The 17,647-nt window shown below is 43.5% G+C and overlaps 1 pseudogene; it reads right to left on the bottom strand.

The window, feature by feature from the left end:
• Nucleotides 1-947: 947 nt before the first annotated feature.
• On the bottom strand, nucleotides 948-1,515 carry LOC142437355 (dihydrofolate reductase-like; annotated as a pseudogene).
• Nucleotides 1,516-17,647: the final 16,132 nt, after the last annotated feature.

Raw genomic sequence — 17,647 nt, 5'->3', positions numbered from 1 at the left:
CCAGCATGCACAGGTCTATGAAGCCATTGAAAACACCACGGCTTGGGACAGTCGTGTTTGGTCCTCAAAGTGGACATCTTTGCTTTTCGAAGATGCACAGCCGATGTGCCCAGTGCGAGACATTGTTTGATTTCTTGACTGTTGTGTCTAGGAATTTGATTGTGGATCGAAGTGAAACAAAATCCTTCAAAACTTTATTTTACTTATCATAATCCTTTCTATTTGTGCACTGAAGAGTGGATGCCTAGTCCTTCCTAGTCTCTGCTTAGTCTAGAAATTCCACTGAAACGCTGAAACCTGTACACCATGGGTGACCCTGCTGTATCTGGCATGCCATTGATATTGCTTCTAGCATGTCAGCAATGCACAAGCTGACAGATGAGTGGTGGTGACGAGGTGGGGGAGAACAGAGCTGACAGTTAATGAAGGGGGCTGCAAGGAACATTAGTGGGAAAATTAAAGTGAGAACTTGAAAGCACAGCGAACACAAGCTGAGCTGGGTTTAAGGCCGTTAGTTCAGTTCTCCAACATACCAGCTTGAAAGCCTTTAATAATGTATGCCCCCAGGAAACGGTAGCTTGATATTGTATTTATTTATTTATTAGTTGGAATGTACATCAATTTCTATTGATTAACTAGTTGAGTGGTACATTTCAGAAATTCCAGATGCAGTTCTTCTGCTTACATTCCAGGTATCGTTGTTTTCCTAGGGTTTGTGATTCCTACGCAGCACTGATTCCTATTTGTTCAGAATTAATTTCTAGAAGTAGAAATTCTAGGTGCAAAACTATAACATTCTGAATTTTAGTTCCTATTACTGATTTTGTACTTTAAAATGGTTGTAACCACTTGCAATACATAAAACTCTCTGTATACTATAATAATCTTTGCCAACATAAGAGATAAAATATATTGAAACTTGAAATAAGTGATAAAATGCCTTCATATTAGTTATTCCTTGAAAATACTTCGAAGTTATACTTAACACCATTTGCTTCCTGGACATCAGAAAGAGCACCTGGGTATTCTGGGAGGTTGGGAATTCTCTAAATCCATTTCAATAAAAAAAATGTGTGCCTTTCAAATTCCTCCATGATCCTTGTCAGGAACAGCCTAGCATGACCTGGCTGGTCCATGGCTTCCTTGTAAACAGATCTGCCTCCTATGATCCAAAACATGTCTGCTTTACTTCCTCATTCTGGTCGCTCAATTAGTTTTAAGGCACCATCCAGATTTTGGCAAGAAAATTAGTTCCTTGTGGGGTTTCTTGAGTCCTCTACTGAGCACCACATTAAGTCTATCTTTCAAAGATCTATTCTTCTCAGAAACGGAGATCTAAGGTTTCTGACCCAGAATCACCAACTTTTGTTTACCTTCTACTGAAGAGAGAGTGGTCATGGTCATTCGGTAGAAATACTGGAATTCATTCCTGAGCATGGGCCAAGGTGGGTTTCCATTCTTGCCGATGGCCAGGTTTCGGGACACAGCGATGATGCAGTTTAGTGGAGAAGCCATGACCGCGGTCGTGCTGACATTGTGTTCATATGGGAGACAGAGGCATGAGACTTGGGTCCATGCCCTGCCCCATCGTCTTTTCTCCTGCCTTCATCCCGCACCTCCTCCTTCTCTCACTCCCCCCCTTCATTTCATCATTTATCATGCTGGAGAGAGTTCCTAGGTGATGCAAACCGTTTGTGCATTTGGTTGCTAAGTGAGTACATCAAGAGGTGCTACCCAAGAAAAGTCTGGGAATTTGCCTATGGAACTGTCAGCCACTCAAACCCTATGGGGTACGCCTCTGCTCTAGTACTCACCGTGGGTGGAATGGACGTGGTGGGGTGGATTTTGTTGCTGCTCATCCTTCGAAAAGGATCCAAAAGTCAGTGTCCAATGACCCAGGAAGAAAAGCAAGCACAGGCTTGCTTATGTTTACGTACTAATCTGGAGTGAACAATTTCTGTTTGCTTGGGGTTTGTTTGTTTATTTGTTTTACCACATAAAAAATTCTGCTTCTAGGTCTGGCTGGGTGACATCAGTCTTTCTCCCAAACTCTCCATCTTCTTAGAGTATCACAGCATCTTTTCAAAATTATAATCCCTCACTGGAGTGGAGAACCCACTAAGCAAGATAATCATGAGTTTATTACTTGTGTCTGTTCACTAATCTATAGTAAACATTTTCACGCGTTTAAATCACATTTTGATGAAACTCCTCTTAGTAAGCAAGCATAAGCAAGTCTACATTTACCCCATTGTCTGTTAATCTGGCACTGCCTAGAGCAGGAGTTAGCAAATTGCAACTCCCAAGCCATAAGTGGCTCTTTCAGTACACACATGTGGCTCTGAAGTAAAGTTGAAAATGAAAATAAAACTATTATTCAGACAATAGTGATTTCATTTGTTTGTAAACAATACATTTATGGCTCTTGAATAAATTTTAAATTATTGTGAGAGACAGAATTGGTACTTCCCTCTCAAAAGTTTGCTGACCACTGGCCTAGAGTAATGCTTAAACGTGTCTCAGCCACAATCAGAGTAGAATCTGAGGAGCTGGCTTCAATCCAGTCAACTTTGAATTCTGAGATAGGGTTTCAAAAGCGAGCTGGGTCTTTAAGTCCTCCTCCTGAACCTTCTTTCATCACTGAACAGTAGGTAGAAGTGAGAATTGCTTGATCCGTTCACCAGGGCAAAACGAACTACAAGGAACATGACTGTATTAGGAAGGGAGAGAGGGAGAGAGGCACCCCCCGCCCCCGACAAGCTAGCTGTCAATATAACATTATATAAAGAAATAAAAACATTATATGAAGAACCACAGAACTGAAAAAAGGAACATTTGTCAGTTAGGATGGTCTGGGTTCAGAAAGGCATCCGTCTTGACTGGGCTAAAGGGTAAAGGAGCTTGACCGCTCTGATGGAAGCATCCAGAGGGACCCCAGCTTCAGGCACGTGTATTCAGCCTGGTACTCCCGGCCATGCTCAGAACTGGCTGCATGCGCAGGGACACTTTTTTCTCATATAGGCCAGGCAGCATTCCCAGCACTTTATACTAAAGTCCTCCTTTCTTTAGTACCAACAAATGTTCAGTGTAACTCAGTGGTAGAATTCACCTGGTTCCCACCTGTTAGGCAGAGCCCATACCTGTGGGAAACAGAAAGATTTCTCCCAAGTCATTTCCCCAAAATAGATGTTAGACTTAGGACACTGCTTGCAGCTAATGGTATATGATTGTCAAGTTATTTTCCTGAAGGCAGTCAGTTGCCAGACAACTGTCTGGGCCCACCACAAGAGGAGCCCACTCCCTGCTGTTAAGGACAATGGGCTACTTCTCCCTAAAGGCTTGAAGCCATCAGTTTGGCCCCTGCAGGGGAGGTTTACATGCGACTGATAACAGTTTCTATGGTGGGCCAGAAAACAGGTCAAACCAGCTCAGTGACATCCAAAGGTAGGCTGCCCTCCTGAATCTAGGATCTGTCCATCTTGTCACATATGTAGTCCCAATACCTCTCCTTCCTATTACGTGGATACCCCTAGATCACTCCCCTCCCATTACTGCATTACCAATAACACAACCCTTTCCTGTGACATATGTCCTCACTTGTAATTAGGGGACTTGCACATCCCCAGAGAATGTACAAGTCTTGGTTAGCAATACATATTTCTCTCTCTCCATGTAGACCACCAAGCGAGGCTGAGGTGAGTATGCTATTATGAAATGTGTCTAACTCCATTATTTCAATCTCCTTTCTCTCTTTCTTTTTTTAACATTTTATTAGGGGCTCATACAACTCTTATCACAATCCATACATATACATACATCAGTTGTATAAAGCACATCTGTACATTCTTTGCCCTAATCATTTTCAAAGCATTTGCTCTCCACTTAAGCCCTTTGCATCAGGTCCTCCTTTTGTTTCCCTCCCTCCCTGCTCCCCCTCCCTCATGGGCCCTTGATAATTTATAGATTATTATTTTGTCATATCTTCCCCTATCTGGTGTCTCCTTTCACCCCCTTCTCTATTGTCTGTCCCCCAGGGAGGAGGTCACATGTAGATCCTTGTAATCAGTTACCCTTTTCCAAATCATTCACCCTCTACTCTCCCAGTATCGCCGCTCACACCCTGATTTCATGCGCTCTATGATTTTACTATAAACTTTACTTATTATTGCTGTGCAATTGCACCTACCAGACCTGTGATGATGTGTTAGGGGCTGGTAACCCTGACACATACCTATTTTTTGTGGAATTCATAGAATAGGTTGTTAAAATGGCATGAGTAACCAAGGTTCTCTCAAAGGTGGGTGGCTGGACAGCCATCTGATGTTGAAATCACAAATTTACTTGTCTTACCTTTATAACGTTCATCTGTGGCACAACAGCATATTTGAAGAGCCAATAGGAATGTTCATCCCATCCATAGTTATGAAACATTAGATGGAACTGTGCTTGTAAGATTTAGTTATTCATTTCATAAAGCTCATTATACTTTTGATGGAATATTACATTTTATTTCTTTGAATTCTTTTACTTTAACAAACAAGCATATAACATAAAGATAAAAAACTGTCAACCAGAGGGTCATGTGCTGTGATTCATTTCAACTTTGTGTCACACCCCAAATTCCCATGAAATATTATGAGTGAATTTTGCAATTTCTGAAAGTGCTCAAAAAGCTGAAAATATTGTCAGAGAAATTGCTTTAAGTTCAGCAGAAGTGGAAAGGAATTTTTCAAAGATGAATATAATAATGTTCAGGGAAGAGCAGTTGCCTATTTCTAATGTCTCAAATAGAATGGCGATTACCTAATAGACCTACTTCTAAAGGGATGGGCTCCTACTCCTACAGTGAAAAGACAGTTAAGGATAAATCACACGGTCGATGATGCTTCGATAAAAGCAAAGAATTTCGCAATGATGTACCAATCCAGAAGCAATATGGAGATATTTTAAATAACAGCTTTATTGGTTTGGGTCAGGTATTACTTAATTTCTCATTAATGCTTTAAATTTCTTATAATCTAGTTTTGCGTGCCCCTTTTATTTTTCTTATTTTAGTAGTGACTGCATGAAGTAATTATCTGCCTCTCAGTATCTCTTGTTAAAACTGTCATTAGTGTATCGAACTGGTTGTTAAGCTATTTCAATCCCACCACTGGGGAGGGTTCTCATTAGATTGGTTGAATACAGGTCACCTTTCCTTACTTATCACTTTGCCCAAGATTGGGAGGCTCTCCCTGGCCATGCCTTGACTCTACAATGACAGCTCTGGAGCCAGGAATGGGGTCGGTTCCACCTAATGCACTGATTGAAGGGGAGGCAAGCGATGGGCCTGTTAAAGTAAAAAAAGGTCTTCTTAACAGGGAAGACAGGATGCTGGGAAGGTGAACTAACTATCTACCCATATGTCAAAAAGAAGCCCAAATGATAAAGTTCATCCAGGAACAACCAGGTACCATGTTCTGAAGTCATACAGGAATGGGTCAGATCAATGAGGACTCCAGACCTATTAGACTTTCTAGATGTTGTTGTTAACTGATGTCCACTTGACTTTGACTTGTAGAAACCCCACATGTGCGGAGCAGAACTGCTCCGGAGGACTTTCAGAACTGATTGCCAGGCTTGTCTCCTGAGGGGCTGCTAAGTGAGTTTGAATCCCCTGTTTCAGGCTAGTAGATGAGCACTTCGTTATTGGAGCACCCCAGAGACTCCAACAAATGTATGTTTCACTAAATGAATGCCACACTCGATAGATGCCAAGACATTTGGAAGATCACTACCTGGCCCACTAACAGGGTCCCCATTCCAAAGAAAGGTGATCCAACCTAAGTTGGGACTTATAGCACACGGCCATTCCTATGACACACAAATAAAACTCTGCTGAAGATAATTCAAACATGTTTGCTTCCATACATTGACAGGGGACTGTCAGAAATTTAAGCCAGATTTAGAAGATGGCACAGACTAAAAAATACCATTGTTGATGTTGGATGAATCATGATTAAAAGCAGAAAACACCAGAAAGATCCATGTTTTATTGATGATGCAAAGATATTCAACTGTATGGGTCATAATAAATTATGAATCACATACCAAAGAATGGGAATTCCAGAGCACTTCATTTTGTTTACAAGAAACCCATCCACAGATCGGGGGGCAATCTAGGAACAGAATAAGGGGATATTTGTAGATTAAAATCAGGAAAGGTATCCATCAGAGATGTATCCTTTCACCACAGTCCTTCAATCTGTATGCTGAGCAGAGAGGTCAAGGAGAAGAAGTCATTATCAGGATCCGAGGATGCCTCACTGACAAACTCCAATATGCAGAGGACACCAACTTGTTTGCGGAAAGAGAAGAGGCCTTGAAGCGCTTACTGTTAATGATCAAGGACAACCGTATGGATTATACTTCAATGTAAAGGAAACAGAAACCTTCACAAATGGATCCATGAGTAGCATCATGTGAAGCAGACAAGCTCAGCATTGTTTGAACAGCCACGCAGGTGCATCTGCTGCTCGCTTTCCGTCAGGAGGAACGAAAAATGATGTAAGGACATCTAGGGACATTCGCTCCAATGACTAATGAGCCACAAGAGCATTTGTCTCCATGTCCTTGAGACCAGAAAAACTAGATGGTACTCAGCTACCACTACCAACTCCCCTAAAAACAATCACATTAGAAGGTCCTGGTTAGACTGGGAGGGAACAAATGTGGAACAAAATAAAATCATAAAAGAGACCAGGCTTACTGGTCGGATAGGAAGTGGTGGAACCCCAAACGCTCTTGGCCATCCTTTAGATCTTAAAATGAACTCCCTGTTGTCAAATCATAGGCAGGTCTATGAGGGAACAATAACACTAATGAGGTACACACCTCATTATTGACTATTTGGGATCAAGGGGGCAGCATCTACTTCAGTACAAAGTTCAGAATGATTAGGAGAGGGTTAACAAAAAAGAAGGAATAGAGACAGGAGACCTCGGGAGGAGGTGGGAGGGTTGATGTAACATTGAGGGGCTTATAATGAATGAGGTAAGACAGAATGTGCATGAATCGAATGTGCAATGGTGATCTACTCTGTAAACCTTCACCCAAATCACAATAAAACATAAAGAGAAACTGACATTATTAAGGATTTGATTCTTTGGATCCACACTCAGTGTCCATGGAAGCATCAGTCAAGAAATCAAATGAGGAAAAAAGAAAGAAAGAAATTAAATGAAGTGTTACATTGGGCAAATGCCCAGCAAAAGACCTCTTAACCATGTTCTGAAGCAAAGATATCACCTGGGAGGCCTAAGGTACACCTAACAAAAGCTATGGCACTTTTCATCTCCTCAAAGGAATATAAATCTTGGGCAATGAATTAGCTGGAAGAAGAATTGGTGCGTTTGCCTTTTGATGTTGCTGAAGAAGATTGAATATATCACAGACTGCCAGAAATCTGGCAAATCTGCCTTAGAGCGAGTGCAGCCAGAATATTCCTTAGAACTGAAAATGATGAGCCTATCTCATGGACTTTGGACATGTAGTAGGGGGGCAGTTGCAGGAGACAGACATCCTGCTTGGAAGATGGACACAGTGGCTGCTAGTGGCCTTAAACAAAGTGATGATTGTTGGGACAACACAGGACAGGGCTGTGTTTTGCCCTGTTGTACTTAGGATCACTATGAATGGAGTCGAAGGCTCTTGCCAATAACCATAGGGATTCCTGGACATTCTGTTTGAGTGTCTCTTTTTGATAAATGGTTCAGACCTGTTCTCTCTCTCTCTCTCTCTCTCTCTCTCTCTCTCTCTCTCTCTCTCTCTCTCTCTCTCTCTTGCTTGTGGCAGAATCTTCCCTTTTCCAGACCTCACAGCAGACACTCTATTGCAAAAGAGAATCCCTTTATAGAGTGTGAAGGTGTCCTGACTTCTCCATCTTTGCTAGTTTATCCTCACCCTAGGATTCCAGATCCCCAGGGGGCTCTATTCCAGGCCACAGAGCAATCAAGAAGAATCATCTACATGGAGATTTCAGTGAGAACAACCGCTGAAACAGGTCCTACCCTTACGGATGCCTGGGGACAGGCGTGGGAGCTTAACGAAAAGCGGAGGAGAGGAAGGAAGTGGGTAGCTGCCTAACAGGTTGCATTTACCAGAATTTCCAAATGGCAGTGAGAAGAGGCATCCTCTTGAGAGGAGTGATCTTGATACAAACAACGCCGAGACTCAATGGTCTCACCCACATGCCAACCCCTTACAAAGAAAGCACATCACTGTGAGCTCAGAGAGGTAGTGTAAGAGCTGCTGCGGGTTCTGGAGCCAGGAGGCTCCGGCCCTTTCTGTTGATAGCAATCCTGGCAGCGCATGGTGGCTGCTGCCAACGGAGAGGGAAAAAAATTACCCAGGCTGACGCCTCCAAATAATTGATAATTTTCCTAAATGAACAAATCAAGGAAGATTTAATTGTTGGCAGGGACTGCCACCCAGGAACAGCAAAGGCTATAATTGCTTAAGCATCACACATGGCATCTCTATGCATCCCCTGCCCTCCCCCTTCCTTTCTCTAAGCCAGGCGTAATTGTTTAATGACATTGATGGGGAATAGACTTGTGACATTATAAATGACACTTATGACAGAACTGTCAGCTGGTGACAGCTCCCTGACAGCCTCCGTGAGAAATTAATCATTTTAGACGCTTTATGATTTTTCTCATTTAATGTCACAAATAAGATCCTGTTATAAACTCACTAATAATTTTTTCTCCATTCCCCCCACCCCAAACCACCTCACTCCCCAGCCAAGGGAGGGAAGGATAGTTTGGTTGTTTTCCACCTCCAAGAAAGATTCCAGGATTCTGGCCCCGTGGGGCCTGGAGTGGTTGGTGGGGAACACTTGGTGGGAATCTCCCTGCAGGGTCTGGGTAGAACTCCACAGGGGAAGGTGGCATCAGAGCTCACCTAGTTCTCTCACTTGCCTCTTGTTTCAGGGAGGTTCCTAGGGAAGAGAGCTACCCTGTGAGACCGGATGCTAATAAAGACAGAAAGCTAAAGCCATGGAGTGGCTACTTTTAAGTGGAGAGCATCAGTGGTTCATTGGGGACACGTGCAGCTGCTAACAGCAAACTCAGCAGTTTGAAACCGCCGGCCACTCCGCAGGAGAAAATACGAGACTTTCTACTCCCATAAAGAGTTCCAGTCTCAGAAACCCACATGGTCAGTTCTACTCTGCCTGAAGAGTCTTCGCGAGTCAGAATGGATTCAATGGCGGTGCGTTTTGTTTGAACGGTGCCCGGTGGTGCGGTGGGCTTGGCTGTTATCTGGCGGCCATGGATCAAATCCACCAGCCGCTCCAAAGGGAAAGGATGAGGCAGTGCGCGTCCATCAAGATTTACAGCACTGGGAATCCTAGGAGGCAGCTCTACCCTGTCCTCTGGTGTCAATAGGGGGCACTAAGGTTTTGGCACTGGGAAAAACCCCACAAGATGGGCAGTCCAAACTCAAGAGGAAGAAAGCTGAGGCTGTCTGCACATGCAAAACAAAACAAAACCAAAAAATGCTATATCGGGTCACTGTAACTCAAAAGCAATTTGAGGGCCATGGGGTAGGGTTGCTTTGTATTGGAATCAACTTCACTGTAATGGGTTTGGGCTGTTTTTTTTTGTTGTTGTTGTTGTTTTTTTAATGTGGAGTAAATGGGCCACCATGCCCTATGCTGAAATTGTGCAGCACTTGTTTCTGCCTTGGGACTCCCACACTCTCTGCTGGGCAGACATCTGTTAATTGCTTTCGGTTGGACTTCACTTTGACATTTGGAGAAATGGAAGGAGACTGCCTAACCTGTTTTTTCCTAAATGATGTCTCTGTGGACTCTTGCAGCCAAGGAGGGAAGGGCGGCAGGGGAGGGGGGGTAGGTGAAGTTTACTCTCTCTTTCTCTCTCTCTGCTCCAGTTTTCTGAAACTTCCAACAAGGTGTGCCTACAGCATTTTGGCAGGGTTGCATTGAAAGCCCTGTGTGGGGCCCCAGGCAAAGGGGTCCACTGAAGTCCTGGCATTCACCTTGTGTCAGCCTGTGTGCCATTTATTTGGCACACATGCCTATCTCCCTCCTCCCCTTTCTGGCTGCTTGACGAATTTTGTGAATACTCTTTGAACAATCATGAATAAACTTTCCAATGCCTAACAAAAATAGTGTCCTTCCATTCCTTGTGCAGGCACCAGTGCTGTTGTGATGAGTCTGTTGACCCCAAGCAGCAGGAGGTTAAATACTAAGGCTTGGTGGGGAGGGTTCCCTGGTACATAAAATTCCCCTGCCTTTTTTCCTTTCTGTTAGGCATCTTCAGTTTGCTGGCACTGATAATTAATCGCCTTTGGGTAGAGTCTTTGAGGGTGGTCTGTAGCCACTAGGTGGTGACAAAGGACCTCCTGGCCAGATTGGGGTCAGGCAGTGACTGTGACAGATGAAATTGGTCAACCTTTTGCTTGTCTCATGAAGGTGCAGTGGTTCAGTGCTCAGCTTTTAACCAATAGATTGGCAGTTCAGACCCACCAGCTGCTCTGAGGAAGAAAGATGTGGTATGGGACAGTTCTCCCCTGTCCTATAGGATCACTATTTATAGCCAGTAAGGGCTAACAATGGCAACAACCATGACCTATTGAATGCTAACATAACCGGCACTATTCCTGTGCCTCTGACAGAGCGCACGGAGCGCACTGGTCCAAGGTCACATAGCTTCCAAATGGAGAGGTAAACTATGACTGATGATAAAGTTCTAGAACACTCTACTCGACTCTACCCTGACAAACGTTGTTGGCTTAAAGAAGCTGGATGAACCACGTCTGAGACAAGATCTGTGGCTTTAGCAATCCAGAGAATGGATTCACACCTCTGGGCATCTTCAGTTCAACTGACTTGAGTTGTGGAAGCATCAGAGGAGAAAGGTTGTGGAGCAGGGTCCTAGAAGTTGACTGGGAGACTAGAGGGTATGGTGTTGATGTGGGCTGAGACTGTTTTCTGAGGTTGGAAGGAGATGTTCTTCGTGATAGTGAAGCAAAGCTTTCCCCCGGACACAGGGTAAAGTGGAAGTGTGCCCCGTGAGATTTTCAGTGGCTGCTGTTGGGGAAGCATATCGCCAGGACTTTTCTTCTAAGGGATCCCTGGGTGACCTTGGTCCCACCAAGTTCCCAAACATCGTCCACAATGTCCTTATCTTTCTGAATCTTTCTAAGTCAATTACCTCGCCTCTGTCATAAGATCCTGCTTCTCACTGTTCCAATCAAGTTAAAAACGGTACAATGTGGACACCCGCAGTTTCCAAATCTTGTGCCTAAAAGACCCAAGGGTAAGTCCAAAAGTACTGCTACAGAATCACAGAAATCTTATTTAAATAAAAAGATCCACATGTGGCATTATGATTTCCCAACATACTCTCCATCTCGGTCTCTACACAGATCTTTAACAAGTCTCCAAAGGGTTCTGTGCCCTTGGATTTATATCACATGGAAACGGCAGTTCGGGGCATTCTCTCAGGGCTCATCTTGCATGCCTTTTGAATGGTGTCTGAGAGCAGGACACAAACACGAGTCTCCATGGCCAAGAGGAGGGCTGCCGGGTGGTTGGAGTAAGTTTCCCCACAGATGGTTGGAGCACAGTCCTTGATGCTGTTGAAGAACGAGCAAGTGAATTGTCATAATGGGAAAAAAATAACAAAACACCTTGGCATGACAATTCTGGTCATTTTTTTTTCACCAACACAATTTTTAGTGTTTTAAAACTTCTTCAGAGTAAACGCCCACGATCATCCGGTGGTTTTTTTTTAAGCAAATCTATTCGGTTTCCCGCTTGAGATCCAGAAAAGTCAGTCACCATAGCCTTCCGTGATGATCTCGCTGCCTGAAACCTACCTGGTCCAGCATCACCTTTAAACCCACAGATTCAATTGGGCATGTTTAACCATGTTTTGTTTAGAACTAACCTGTGCATGCATAGACTAGGACTCTGAGGGCAATACTTTTTGACTTATCCTCATCAACTATAACACTATGCACTTGCTCAACTGCATTTACATTTTTGTTATTTTTTTAGAAAATTAGATTATTTTTTAATTCAATCAAAGTCACAGTCCATCCGATGACATTGGAGAAGATTCTAATCACAATGATTTGAGTCAGCGGGACAGTTGTATGGAACTTCTGCATTGTAGTCAGTGTACTAATCTTGGAGAAGGAGCTTTCTCCGGCCATGGAAATCACCGCCATTACCATAGTGCCCCTATTAATGCTATGTCTTCATTGTGGTTATTCATGAGAATTGTATTTTTTAGTTACATGAATCTATAAGTTCTCTTGTGTTTTTCTTAGGCCAGCTTGATGCAATGTGCAACTGAGATTGTTGACCAATGTATTACTTCTCCAATTCCATGCCTTTCCCTTTTCCCGTGTCAATCATGAACTCGGCCACCTTATTTTTCACATTATTGTCTTTCTCTATGGTGTAGTGGGTTCCACACTGGGCTGCTAACCACAAGGTAGGCAGCCCAACACTGCTGTGCAGGAGAAAGATGAGGCGTTTTTATTCCCAGAATGTGCTGCAGGGACAGCTCTGCCCTATCCTACAGGGTCACTCGAAGTCAGAATCAGTTCAAGGGCAGGGAGTTTATTTTTAATCTACACGTTTTGTGCTCTCATACCTTTCTGCATCTTTGCACAGTATTTCCTTAGCTGTGATGCCTTCCCACCTATAGAAAAGTCCTAATCACCTTGCCGATTTCTGCTCAAGTGTTACCTCTTGGTGAGGCCTTTGACTCCTACACTCAGAAACAGACTAAGTGTTGTATTTTGAGTCTCACAGCACGTCAGAGTACAGTTACTATAGCGCTTAGTATTTTGATCGCTGTCAATGTCTCACTCACTAGCGCAGCATCTCCCTTCATCATCATTAAGATGAAGGGGGAAAACGACTAAAAAAAAAATGAAGGTATCCAAGTGTGTAAAGTTTCATATTGGATATTTCTTAGTCATTATCCAGTCTAGCCTCCTCCCAGTAGAGAATTCTTCCCAGCACGGGGCTGAAAGGGAACCACATAATCTCTGTAGGAGTGCCCAGCACAGATGTCAGATTCAGTTAGCATAGGCTCCTTCTATACCTATCCAGGGTCACCTCTTGCGATTGCTAGGCTTTGTGTCAACCTACCTGGGCTAGGATTATCAGTGGTTTGGCAGTTAAGGTCTTGTGATCCCCCATGATGCAACCGAACACCATGTAGTCAACTCCATCATGAGATCTTTTGCAAGCAGCCAGTCAACTCTAAGAAGAGCAAGATGGAATGCAACCTCTTTGCTCAAGTCAGTCGTGATGCGACTGAAAAGACGTGTCCTTGTGTGTGTGCCCTATCCCTTACATAAGCAGATGCTGTGGGGAAAGCCTGGTACTTTTTTTGCTAGATCTGGATCCTGCAGCTGACTCAAGAACCACCTGTTGGGTCAACAGTCTGCCATATTAGCTTCTGATCCCAGGAACAATCTGTGCCTTGCCCTCTGACCTGCCACGAAGCCTGTTCACCTTAAAGCCAAGATCCTCTGCAGCCACCAGTCTGTGCTGTTCATGCGGATCTTGAGTTTATCATCCACCAAAGCTTCTTGAATCAGGAGAAGCTTCCAGCTTAACATTTTGACCCACCAACTTGGAACCTTCCCAGACTCAGACAACATTCGCCTGCTTCTATAACTTGATATACATTTTTCTCTGCCTCTCTCTTTCTGTCTCTTTATCATCTATCTATCTATCTATCTATCTATCTATCTATCTATCTATCTATCTATCTCTTTCTATCTATCTTCACAACCTAATAATCACTGGCTTTGCTTCCCTAGAGAGCCCAGTCTAAAATGTGTTCTAATGTTAAAGCCTACCTACCATGGTTGATCCTGCTGGCATGTCAGATTCTGGTGGCATTGCTTACAACCTCATAGCAACATACAAGCCATATTGGTTACATGGCAAACTATCAGTGGAAAAAAATCTATAACATTTTAAAAATGAGTAACTATTCTCATCATTTCTGGAAGGGATAGTGTGAAGTAGCCAAGATAATGCTTGGATAACTGAGAAAACCCATAAGTGCCTGAGCAAGTCATTTTGCAAGCCTGGCCTGGGTGTCTACGCTGTCGTAGCACAGAATTAAGTGTAGCTTTTTTTCCTTCCCTGCTCCCTGCCTGGCCTTCTCTATCCGGCATAACCGCCACTGGCTGCTGTGCCCTGTCTGCATTCTGACTACGTTCCTTTTCTACCATTTCTATTTCAAGGACACAGGTAGCCACATCTCCATTGAAGACTGAAGTATTTTGGACAAGCCTGAGGCTCCTTCGGCTACACTTAGTTCAGTTCCCCCTTTGCCCAGAGGACACTAGGCACACGTTTTGAGGTGCGCGCTTTCAGATATCTGTTGACGTGCTTCAATCACAGAAATGTGGTTTGAGGAGCCTTCGAAGGGTTGGGGGAAAAGGAATGAAAAGGCAATGGATTTCTTCCTTGAACTTTTTATATTTGGAGTGTCTGTGGCTTCAGACACCTTTTTAATGTTGTTGGGAATCCACCCATGTGATAGCCCCTCTACATGGGTCTCATCTACAGTGAGAACCCTGCTTTATAGAATTGAGTCCATCACGGTGCATTTCACCATTGCCTCCTTGATGGGATGACATGCTTCCATCTTTGTGTTCGTAAACAGCGCTTCGCCAGAGAAGCTGGAGGGCATGCCCCTTAGCAGATGTGAGATCTTTCCTCGGGCTGCCTTTTTCTGTCAAAACCACACAGGAAGGTTATAAGGAATCTGACAGGTATTGACTGAATGATAGCTAAGCATCATTTGCACAGAATGATCGTTGTTATTTGTACAGTAAACCTTGAGCTGAATTTTATCATTTCCCTTTTCCTAGATGCCAAAGCTGAGGTATAAAGAGACAAAAGAAAGTTGGGATTTTAAATTGCCTTAAAGGTCTTAATCCTACCAGTTCTTTGTGCTATACTTTTTCTTGCCCCCTACACACACACACACACACACACATACACACACACACACACACATACACACACGCTGCTGAGGATTTCATGAAGGCACGCACTGCATCTCAACTTCTTTTCATCCTCTAATGTGTCCTCATTACACAATAAATCTCAATAAAACGTGATTGATTATTTGAGAGACAAATTAGCACTATCATCTTAACTAGCAGGATATTTCATTTAGGCATTTTAGCCACAATAAGAAGTTGCCAGCATCATAGAGTAGCTGGTTAAAATATTATTAGAAGTTAATTCATATTTTAGCAGATAATTCCTAATTAATTTGCTGTAGTTATCTTGTTAAATGTCAATTAAATCTCTCCACATCCCTTACAGGTTCCTGCTATTCATAAAATGTAATTATGCAGCTATTGCTCATGTACCCTTTATTGCTTATATAATCTACCAGATAAATCCAAGTCAAAAAGATTTATCTGCCAAGTTCTTAATAACATCACTAAATGCTCTAATTAATAATCAATAATCCATTTGCATAATTAATTGCAAAGAACAATCCTAATGGGATGGTGCCTTGTAGCTAGCCCGGATGAGGCTGGAACTTTCATCTCCTGTAGCAATTCTAGCTCCAGGTGGGCGAGTTTACTTAAGCACCTCAGGTGCCATCAGGGCTGAAAGAAGTGCTGGGCTGAGCACTAATGACGGGGAACCCAAAGGACTCTGCCGGGCATTTTACTTACGCTATTTCTGGGCGGAATGTAATCATGGGAGCCTCTCTATGGACTCCATCCTGTTCCTTGGATGTGAGTTTTCATAAGCACAGGGTCAGATTAACTAAGACAAGCATTATTGTTTTTCTGAAAGTCAAGCTTATTTTTCTGATGCCAAGTCCTCTGTGCCTGAGACAGAAGGCTCACCTAGTCACTTTCAGGCCAACTTGGTCTGAAGTAGTTTCTTCTTATACAAATGTAGTTATGATTCCATTCTATTCTGCATAAAACAATAGTCCCTCCTTTTTTTGTTTTCCCTACTTCCTTTTTCTCCAAGGAATCCCTGAATGGAGTAAACAGTTAAGTATTTGGTTAGTAATCAAAATGTTGGTTGTTGGAATATCCCCAGAGGTGCCTTAAAAGGAAGACCAGGCAAGGTCTTTCTTAAAAAACAGTCATTGAAACCTATGGAGCACACACAGCTCTATGCTGACACACATTGTTAGAATTGTCTCAGTGGCATCTTGTTGTAGTTTCTCTACTTGTTTATTTGTCTGCTTTCTCCTTGGCATTGAATTTAACCTGGAGGAGATGGTGGCTTCATACCTGCATCCCACTGTGCGGTCACCTGGAAAGAAGCGCTCTATTCCTTAGGTTGTACCTGTTTGGGGCCTCAGCTGGTACTCTTTCAGATGAAGCACTGCTCTCTGGTCTTTGAAGGAGCCCTTTTTCACAACACCACCACCACCACAAAGTGCTGAATCCTCCCCAGCCTCCACCAGCCTCCAGCCTACCTTATTCACTGGCGTATTAGTGGTCCTAAAGCAACCTTCAACATCCAAGCACATGGGGCTACTACTGGGACACTAAATGAACAAATAGGCAATAATCAGGCTGTATGTCACAAGAGAACTCAACCATTATCTGTGGCATCAGCCCAGGAAGTCAAACCAGTATTTGCAGCACACAACAGCCCTTGTTAACAATGAGCCCCAAATGGCCAGGATTTGGTTCATAACTAACAGATTAATTGATGTCTGTCCCTACTTTCTACTCAGGACTAACAGGAGAAACTCAAGTTTGCTTCTGTATCCCAAAGCATAATTTGCCCCACTTCTAGTTAGCCCCCTACCAGCTCCTCATGCAACAACGTTCAGGTAAGAGACACCTTTTTTTTGGCACTATAAGGTTTTCCTACTCTCTGTCTGGGAAGAAATACAGCCAGAATGCTCCTTAGAGGTAAAGCTGGTGAGATGTTGTCTCACATACTTGGGACATGTCAGGAGAGACTAGTTCCTAGAGAAGGACACCATGCTTGGTAAAGTAAGGGCATCGGAAAAGAGGAAGATCTTCAACAAGATGAACTGACACAGTGGCTGCAACAATGGGCTCTAACATAGGAACAGTTGAGGGGATGGTGCAGGGCAGGGCAGCTGACTTGTTCTATTGTGCAGAGGGTCACTATGAGTTGAAATCTACGCAATAACAACACCACCAACAACAACACTCCTGTCTACCCTTCAGTTTCTGTCAAATAAAGGAGAATGTGGCTGCCTCCCTTGCTATAGCAAGCTGTGAATCCATGGTCTTGTTTAGATCTGCTTTGTCTGTTTCCACACTCTGTTTTCCTTGTTCAGAACCCAGGCTTCTGCCAGTAGCCCTACCTCAACCCTTCACCACCCTTCTCATGAGCTTGACTAGCACTCGGATCTCAGTCTTCCGGGGATTCTGGGCAGTCTGAAGGGCTGGCAGGGCTCCTCACCCTTCTCTTCAGTGCCCTTAGAGCCTCTTCTTTTTCTTGTTCATCCACCTCAAAACCCAAGGCCGCTGCATGTGGAATTCCATAAATTGCGATGGCATCAGTAAGAAATGATCTTCTTTCTCTGGCCTCTGGAAATGAGGGTCTCTTGTTCAGTGCTCCTCTTCCAAAACA

This window comes from Tenrec ecaudatus, chromosome 1, assembly GCF_050624435.1.
Source record: "Tenrec ecaudatus isolate mTenEca1 chromosome 1, mTenEca1.hap1, whole genome shotgun sequence".
Taxonomy (NCBI): domain Eukaryota; kingdom Metazoa; phylum Chordata; class Mammalia; order Afrosoricida; family Tenrecidae; genus Tenrec; species Tenrec ecaudatus.
Note: the sequence above shows the minus strand (reverse complement) of the source record. Positions and strands in the feature narration are given on the sequence as shown.